The following is a 9,856-nucleotide window of genomic DNA, read 5'->3' on the forward strand; positions in this document are numbered from 1 at the left end:
AAAGACGGAGCGAACACACCCCCCCGCCCCGAAGCTGCCGCCCCCCCCCGCTCTCTCCCCGCGGCTTTTTCCCGCGCTGGCCAGAAGGTTTTCCCGCCTTGAGGCACACCCGCAGCGCGGTTTGGGGGGAAGATCATAGAATCACAGAATGGTTAGAGTTGGAAGGGACCTCAAAGATCATCGAGTTCCAACCCCACTACCCTGGGCAGGGACACCTCCCACCAGACCAGGTTGCTCCAAGCCCCATCCAGCCTGGCCTTGAACACCTCCAGGGATGGGGCAGCCACAGCTTCTTTGGGCAACCTGTTCCAGTGCCTCACCACCCTCACAGCAAAGAATTTCTTCCTGATATCTAATCTAAATCTACCCTCTTTCAGTTTAAAACCATTACCCCTCGTCCTGTCACTACACTCCCTGACAAAGAGTCCCTCCCCAGCTCTCCTGTAGCCTCCTTCAGATATCAGAAGGCTGCTAAAAGGTCTCCCTGCAGCCTTCTCTTCTCCAGGCTGAACAACCCCAGCTCTCTCTGCCTGTCTTCGTAGGGGAGGTGCTCCATCCCTCTGATCATCTTCGTGGCCCTCCTCTGGACCTGTTCCAACAGGTCCATGTCCTTCCTGTGTTGAGGACTCCAGAGCTGGACACAGTACTCCGGGTGGGGGTCTCAGGAGCACAGAGTAGAGGGGTAGAATCACCTCCCTGACTTCTCTTGATGCAGCCCAGGATGCGGTTGGCTTTCTGGGCTGCCAGAAATGATGGCAAGTTTTGTGTTCATACAGCACTTGCTGTAACGGCTCCAAACCCAGCGGGGGGAGCTTTGCATGCCGCCCGATGTCAACATTTCCCAAAAGCCCTCTGAATTGCTGTGGAAAAGCCAGCTTCACGCTCACCCTCCCCGGGCCATGTATGCAGCAGGGGTAACAAGCTGTTCACCAGTGAAAACATCCGCACTATTTTCTGAGGTCCCCCCCTCCGAAATATTTCCTGAGGTCCCCAAAAAACGTTAAGGTCAAACCAGAGAAGAGCCCATTGCATGGTCATAAAAATGACCAGCTCTCTCCTCCTCTCACCCTTTGCATCTCGCAACGAGCCAGCAGCCACCGTATTTCCCCTCTAAAGCACGTGGACGGATGCAGCAGAGGGCACCTGCCTCCTGCCAGTGGCTACCAGACCCGGTGCCAAACGGGCACCAGCAGCAGACCGTTTCCATGAGGGGATAAGCCACAAGGTGCCCTCCCCAGTCTGAGGGAGCACGTTTGTTCTGTGGCTGCTGATCAAAAGGACATGGAGATGAAATGACCTCTCGGTTATGGGAACAGTGTGCAAACCATTTAGAAGCAATTTCAAAAAATCCATCAGAAGAAAATGTGTTTGGTGTCTTGGACAGCCCAAATGAAGACGGCACACAAGCCGTGCCGCGGTGAAAGGTGGGCACATTCAAAGGGAATTAGATGTCAGGATCCATCACATCCATCCCTATCCGTGTCCTCCCGCAGGCTAAACACTGTTACCAAGACAAGCTGCGGACACCTTGTGTCTCTGTAAACAACCGAAGCCATCGCTTCCTGGGATTTCTGAAACACGGAGCTCAGAGTAGTGTAATTTGGAAGGGTCCCATGGAGGTCAGGTCTGGGGCATCTCTTTGGTCCCACCACCGGCTCAGAGCAGGGACAGCATCAACCACTCAAAGGATTTCCTTGGGGTCAGCCTGCACTTGTGCTCCCCCCTCAATGGTAAAGATCTTTTCTCTAGTGGGACTTTCCTTCACTGCAATGTGTGCCCGCAGCACCTTGTCCTGCATGGTGTCCCGCTGCTGTGTGTTCTCCCATGCCTATCCAGGTGTTACACCACCGTTCATAGCTGCAGCAAAACCAGCTGCAAGGAGGTTTAAGAAGGGTTTGCAAGTCTCTGCGGCTCAAGCCCTTGGTCACATACCCCCACTGCAGTTCAGAAAACCCTGTGTTATTCTATTCCCATTGCCAAGTAGAGACCAGGTTGGGCATGGCCAGCCTTTGCTTGGATTAAGATTAAGACTGAGGCCACAAGAATCCCAGAGCAGAAACGGGTGCTACAGAGCAGAGCAAAAGAAGGCAAGGTAAAATGAAAGGTGAAGTACAATTTTGGACTTGGTCACAGGAAATCCTCCAATCTAGCCTCCAAACAGAGGTTGTTGGTTTCAACATTAATTAAAACAGCTGTGACAGAATAAAATATTCAAAAAAATTTTCAAAACAGATTAAAAATGGTGCCATTCAAACTTAGAAAGTCAGGTTTACAAGCATGAACCAACTGGGCTCCACAATGAAACTGTAATACCCGCGGTATTTTTGTGGCATACATAAAGCATAGAGAGAAACATGTTATTTATCTGCTTTTCAGTAATGAAATGTGATGTGGAAGGTCTCAATTGTGGGTGATTTGTCACATCTTTGACCAACCTGTTACCTCTGGGCAGCAAGTATGTGGCAGGTCTTTTCTATAATAGCATGTATATCATAGGGCAGTCTACGCTTTTTATATTCTAGATGTACATAATTTTAAACCTTGAAGTTTTTAAATAACTTTTTCTTAACTGAAAGCATTGAAAGCTCATGATATCAAGGCAGAAGTCATTTCATGCGTGGTGAAACCTCATGAGAGCATTAGGATCTCAGAGTAAGATGCAGGAAGAATTTTAACCTATGAGCCAGTCCAGTCTCACAGCCCTTGCCAGTTGTCACCTATTTCACTCAGTGAAAGAATTGTTCAAGCATCGCAGTGTGTCCCTGAAAGGGAGATGCTTGTGTCCAGCTTGACTTTGTGCTTCTTGTTGTCAGGCATTTTCTGAGTTCTTCCAGCTCTTTAGTCCCTGCATTTCTCTGGACTTTTACCCTTTCAAGAGGAGGATGCTCTTACGGTCCATGTCAGGTTCTCACTGAGCTCAGGGAGCAGCGCTGTGCATCTCCATCATCTCCCTCAGTAGCAATTGGCAGGGTTAGTGACCAACTCCACGCTTATTAAAATGGTTACACCTCCTTGGGAACTCTTTATATTTCCAGAGCTATCATTAAAGGCCTTTTATCTTCTCGGTACAGCTCCTTGCATCAGTCATTCCAACTAAAGGTGAGCCATCTGGATTGCTCTTGTTTTTAACTGGTTGTGGGAAAAAAAGGATACAAAGAGCAGATAAAGCTGGCACCCGACAGCCACACTCATTTACCACAGCACCATGAGAAGCAGTGGAGAGAGAAGTCTGGCCAGACCTCCTGCACTGTCATCAAGATGTTTTCATCTTGGCTTCCTAGCTGAGACTGGATCCGCAGATCTCACGGGAGGACATAAAAATAAAAAGCTATGTTTCAGCAGTGCATACCTAAGCACAGAGTATGATATCACTCAGCAATTATCTTAGCGAATTTCTGAAAATTAAGCAGCAACAAAATTAAAAAGTTGCTGAAATAAACGATCTAAAAACTCTCTGCTTGACTTCTCCATCTGTTCTGAGAGCTGAGCAATATTGCGGTGTAATTTTAATATGTGATTACTTAATTTCAGTTAACTGTGGATTATTTTGATAGTTGGTATTCTTTAATGATTAGTAAGTAGGCTGAGTAAATGTTAAGTATTATTATATGTGCTTTACATAGCATGAGTTGGAACCAAAAAAAAAAGCACTTTGGAATTAACTTTCCAATAACACGCCGAAAATATTGAAGAGTCATTTTTCTTCTGGCAACATAAGAAGCCTTAAAATAAAGGCGGGAGGAGGGGAAGAGCGAGGGGGATAACACAGATGGTGAGCTAACCAGCGCTGACATTTCAGAGATTTCTACGCAGCTGGCGTGAAAAGATGTTTGAAACACTTAGCGATCCATTTAGGCACCTCTTCAAGTTCATCATTTTCCTGACTGGGTGAACTCAGCCTCGTCACCTGGTGTCACCGATGACTAGGTCCTCATTAGCGATACCCCCTGGCCGATCCTTCAGATTTACACAGGTGTCCACCTGCAAACATGCTGTATTGCCAAACCTACTGATGACATAAACCTCAGAGGGGTTCAGGCACCATTGAGCGTTTCAGTCGCGTCCTACACGGCCCTGTTCTTCCATCACACATTGTATTTCCCATGTGGTCCTTGACTGAGCTTCTTGATGGAGCACTCGCCATACCATCAATCCCCCTTGGGATGAGCATTTTACTTGTACGGTAAGGCTATGCAGGACCACATAAACAATGAACACAACTACCACGCTTTTTCTAGCATGTGCTTGGGATGAAAATCCTGGTGTACTCCGTTGCATCCACAAAGCTGCAGTACTATATCTTATGTGGTCTCTGAGTCTCTAGCAGAAAGTACAGGGACAAGCTTCACATAAGCAGGTGAAAATCTGTTTTAAATAGTGCAACAAATACTTATCATCAGGGATGAATTCAGACTCAACCTTAGGTTGGAACCTGCAGAGGTTGAGCTATCATGCATTTCTTTTTCAGTGAGAAGAAAATATAAGTCTATACAGAAAAACAGACAGAAGTATAGCAAACACTATTTTGAGCTTTCACTTGTGACTCTCAAAGGATTGCCAACAATTTAAAATGAGGGCCTTCTTCCACCCCTTTTCTTTTGTGGGGTAGAATTCCAACTCAGCCTCCCATCTCCCTGCCCTATCCCACAGTTTAAGTAGCTGCCAGTTCTGCCCGTGGCTGACAGTGGAACAGTCCCAGGCTATGAGCCTTCCTCTTCCTACCCCTCCCACTTCAGATGGGATGACTTTTTGATGCAGCTTTGACCTCTTAAACTTAGGCAGGCAAGGACTGTCCCCTGAGAGATGCCCTTTCTCAGTGCTCACTACCCGCAGACCTTTCTTTTCAGGTGCTTGAGCTTTCCTGTCATCTTTTGGTAGGGACCCAGTGACTACGAGAGCAATCTACACATCTGCTTAGTAATCTCCACATCTGTCAGCCCGTTCCCACCAGCCAGCGAGGCTAAGCCAAACCACCTGGCTTAGCTTCCAAAGGAGTAACATTTGCCAGCAACACTTGGATGCTAAAAGAGCTGCACGTGGGTTTGTACAGAGTTTGTTAGGAAAGGCACAGTCATCGCTTACCTTTATTAAAAAAGATAGCCTCTGGTCCACTCTGTTTATTTCTAGAGATTAGTGATGAATATACTGAAGCTAAATACACATATTTTGCAACTTTTCCTTCCTTACCCTGCTTGTTCTGTTGATGGAAAGAAATCAGCAGCGGCAAAGGTCATTCATTGTTAGATGTGTCATCAAGTGCAATGGAACAAGGTCTTTTATTGTTCCCATTCTTTTAAATTTTTCCAAAGCCTTTTTGCTCAAGTTTTTAAATGGCTTCAAACTAGCTTTTAAATGGTTCATGGGCTTTTCTGCACATCTAAGTGAGGAAGTCCTGAGTTTACTTCACCAACGTCTTATTGCAGCTTTGAAAAAAAAAGCTACAAATTTATTTCACTAAAATATTTGCGTTGTTTCACATGATCCTATAAGTTGCTAATTAATTACTACACAGGAGGGTGTAGATATATTTTTTCATTAAAGTTAATAGTGAGTTAGAGAACAATTTTTCTAGATACTGGAATGCAAGCTAAAAATAAATTGAATTGTGGAAAAAGCACTGTGTCCATCTTCCTCTCTGAAATTGCTCTCTCAGAAATTGCAAGAAGACAACCCCATCATCACCCATGAGCAATTTCCCTGCCCTATGAAGGGCTCCTGGAACTACAATAATGTACGTGCCTCCCACAAAAGAGGAAAAAATCTATTTCTAGGCCAGGAATCCCAATGCTGAGGATCCCTTGAGCAGGTAGAGCTCAGAATAGGATCCAAATGGGAAAGGGAGTAAGCTCAGCCTTGCCTTATGTGGATCTGGCTGGAGGCACGCGCTGAGGAAGCAAAGCTACACCTCTGACCAAGAATGATCTGCACTAGAACTGTCTTCTCTCAATTGGTAGCCACGTCCTTGCTTTTAGAGACCTGACCAAGGCTTATTTGTCCATTTCTTTGAAATCTAGGAGGGAAGGTTTGCCCAAACACAGCCCTCTATGTAGTCATCTAGTGACTGAACAAGTCCCTGTGGAAACAGAGGGGGAGGTCTGGTTCCCTACTTCACATGTCCCATGGGAATAAATTACCTATGTAGCCTACTAAAATCCCTAATCTTCACTCAACCCTACAAGGCTGTAGTCAGGCTTGCTTCCCTATGCTTGCTCTGGTCCATCTCCACACAATCTCAGTACAAAATCAACTGTAGTTAAGCTACCCCTGATACAGGGTTTTCCCATTTGCCAGTAAAAGTCCCTTAAAACTCCAGTGATGGATTTTGTCACATTTCCATAGGCAATCTCTTCTAGGGTTTGACTAACCTTTGTAATTGCAAGGTGTTAGCTGAGAAACATGGATGGGCTTGGCTCTCTAAATGATAAGAAAACAGGTTGGAAAAGACCTTTAAGATCATCAAGTCCAATGGTTAACTTAGCACTGCCAAATCCACCACCAAACCATGTCCCTAAGTGCCACTTTTAGATGTTTTTTAAATATCTCCAGGTATGGCAACTCAATCACTTCCCTGGGAAGCCTGTTCCCATGTTTGATAACCCTTTCAGTGAAGAAATTTTTTCCAATATCCAATCTAAGCCTCCCCTGGCACAACTTGAGGTCACTTCCTCTTGTCCTATCGCTTGTTACTAGGGAGAAGAGACTGACCCCCCACCTTGCGAGAACCTCCTTTCAGGTAGTTGTAGAGAGCAATAAGGTCTCCCCTCAGCCTCCTTTTCTTCAGGCTGAACAACCTCAGTTCCCTCAGTTGCTCCTCAGAGGACTTGTGCTCTAGAGCCCTCACCAGCTTCATTGTTCTTGTTTGGACCTGCTCCAGCACCTCAATGTCTTTCTTGTAGTGGGGGACATCCTAGACATCAAAGATTGTGTACGAAAAAGACACAGAAGAAAAGATAGGATTTTGTTTGTTAACGGTGAGAAAGTGGGTGAAGAGAGGAACGTTGTACCTTCAGTAGCAGGGGACAGTATGGGAGAAAGCAAGGTCCCTGCCCACCAGTGGGAATGTTGTCCTGGGGTGCTTGGGAATTTGGCATCACAGGCACAAATCCATACATCCCAGCCAAATATATTATATGTCAAATTAGACATTACCCAGAGACATTCATGACTCAGGTTGAAACCACTACCCTCGTTATTATAATGTTGAGTGCTTTACATATTTTATTTGAGTCTTCCAGATATGAATATAGTTTCGTATTTCTTTACATATCAGCTTGGCAACACTTAGCAAAGACATTTCTTCTAAGAGAACAAATTAAAGCAACTTCAAAACAAGCCTGTTATTGCTCAACAACCTGGGTCCCTGCCAGCAAGAAACAAATTGATGATTATTTAGCTGTGGCAGTGAAAGAGGATTGTAAATTCTCAGAAAACCTTTTTTTTCCTTTTTTCTTTTTTTTTTTTTTTCTGGTGGTGTCAGCTTTAATGTAAAAGTGAACTGAAGGCAAAGGTGGCAAGGTTGAAGTTATTAGCATCGCTGGGTGCCTACAGGGCAGAGCAGAGGGGTTGGGATGGTGACATCTCCCACGGCAGCAGGAAAGGCTGGGAAAAATCCCTGGGCAGAGCAACGCTCAGGTGCTGGTGGCAAGCAAAGCCCACGGCCCTCCCACAGTCACCCAGCCTGCTTCCCTCCTCCTCCTCACCACACAGGGAGCACAGCCCTGCGCGGCAAGTGCAGGGGCAGGGCCCAGTGGTATAACATCCATTTGTCTGGATCTCCCCCCAGAAAAATGCTCACACTGGTGTAGATCACAAATGAGTAGTTTTCCAGGCAGAGGGATGATTGCTTAATCCCTGTGTCCCTGCACAGGGGCCTGTTTCTTGAGGTGACCGCTAGAACAACCTTTTAATGTATGTTATCAGGTTTTCACTATTATTCCCAAAAACTCCTATAAGATAGAAAAATGGGTTTGAAACACAGTGCCGGAATACAGAGAGCTTTAAATTCAAAATTATGGGTTGAGTCACTAGCTAGAAGTTCATTAAAAGATGAGGGAGTCTGAAGAGCTGAAGGCAGCAAAGTGCTCTGGGGAGAGAGGCAAGGAGCAAAATGCAAGTTGAGCATCGATACTTTACTAAGCTGTTGATATATGTGCTAATTGGTAGCCTTCACTTTTTATCTAATCAAGGAAGTGTGTATATGTGCCATAAAAAATAAAAATCGATTGCTCCCTGCTATGGCCACAAACACAGTGGCGTGGTGTGCAGCGGCTGAGCCGAGCCTTTGGCTCCTCTTCTTGGGAATCCTGGAGTAGGGGCTGAGCCTCCCTAAGAGACTGCTCCCCGCATGAACATCAGTGTTTCAATGTAGCAAACACCACTTTGCCACCAATAATAATGGCTTTTGGTGTCTAAAAACAGCAAGAAGGCCTCTTTTTAATCCAGAAAGTGCTATATTGAGATAGAGATAATTTGACGGTCAATTATGTTCTGACAAAGAAGAGTTAATCACTGACCTCAAAATTAGCTGTTGCCTAGGTACCCCTGGTCAGGCTCTGTTGACATTTACCTCGTGCAAACAGAATGCAATACCCAACCACTCAGATGTATATTTAGGGCTTTAAAATGGCTGGTTTTCCAAAGTGTAATGCAATGGCTGCAAACGTGAGTTTAATGGTGGAAAAGCTGATGTCACCTGGACATCATTCAGATTGTTCTGTGGGTGCTCGTGTAGATACAGTTCCAGAAATGTTGTAAAAAGCTCCAAAACTTCCCCACAATATGTTTTGCTGGGGAGAAGCCGTCCTGGTTAAAAGAAGATGGATAGATAGTTCTATCAGCTAAGTATTATATGCAGCAAACCCAACTAACGTGTTTAGCACAGCTTCTCAGAAGACAGATCACATAACTTTTTCTTTCCCTCTGTGATGGGATAAGACAACCTCTTTGATGGGATAACTACCTCTATTCAGAAAAACACACTTGGATTTCTCCAGAATGTGTTGCTTAGGGCTGTAAAGATATTTAGGGGCCTGAAGCATCTCTCTTAAGAGGAAAGACTGAAGGACTTGTGTCTTTTTAGTCTGGAGAAGAAAAGACTGATGGGGATCAGATCAATGCCTATAAATACCTAAAGGGTTGGTGTCTAGACGAAGGGGCCAGCCTTTTTCAGTGGTGCCCAGTGACAGGACAAGAGGTAACGGGCACAAACTTGAACATAAGAAGTTCCACCTAAACATGAGGAGGAACTTCTTCACTTTGAGGGTGGCAGAGCACTGGAACAGGCTGCCCAAAGAGGAGGTGGAGTCTCCATCTCTGGAGATATTTAAAACCCGCCTGGACAAGTTCCTATGCAGCCTGCTGTGGGTGAACCTGCTTTGGCAGGGGGGTTGGACTAGATGATCTCCAGAAGTCCCTTCCCACCCCATATCATTCTGTGATTCTGTGATTCTGTGACTTGGTACTGCGTGACGTGACGCGAGAGATTTATGTGACGTCGTGTTAGAAGGCTTATGGCGTAGGGGTAAAAAACTGACTTGCTGTCAAATGGCGGCAAGTAGTGCAAAGTGGAAGGAGAGAGGAATCAAAGGCTCTTTCCTTCACTGATGTCTCCCAGTAATTATTATTTTTTTCAAATTCATCCAGTATCAACAAACCAGAAAATTATAAAAAAAAAAACCACCCCACAACTGGTAAAGTTCAGAGCTGGCACAAAGATTAGTGGCATTGTAAGAAGCAAGAAGACAATCTACTGCTCTGGGAAGAGCAGGATCCTGTGGTTGAAAGATGGCAACCTGAGCAGATGCGTTTCAGTTACGATTAAAGGCCAGGTGAGCCATTTGGGAACAACTCTCAGAAA

Source organism: Calidris pugnax, unplaced genomic scaffold (genome assembly GCF_001431845.1).
Source record: "Calidris pugnax isolate Ruff unplaced genomic scaffold, ASM143184v1 scaffold219, whole genome shotgun sequence".
Lineage (NCBI taxonomy): Eukaryota > Metazoa > Chordata > Aves > Charadriiformes > Scolopacidae > Calidris > Calidris pugnax.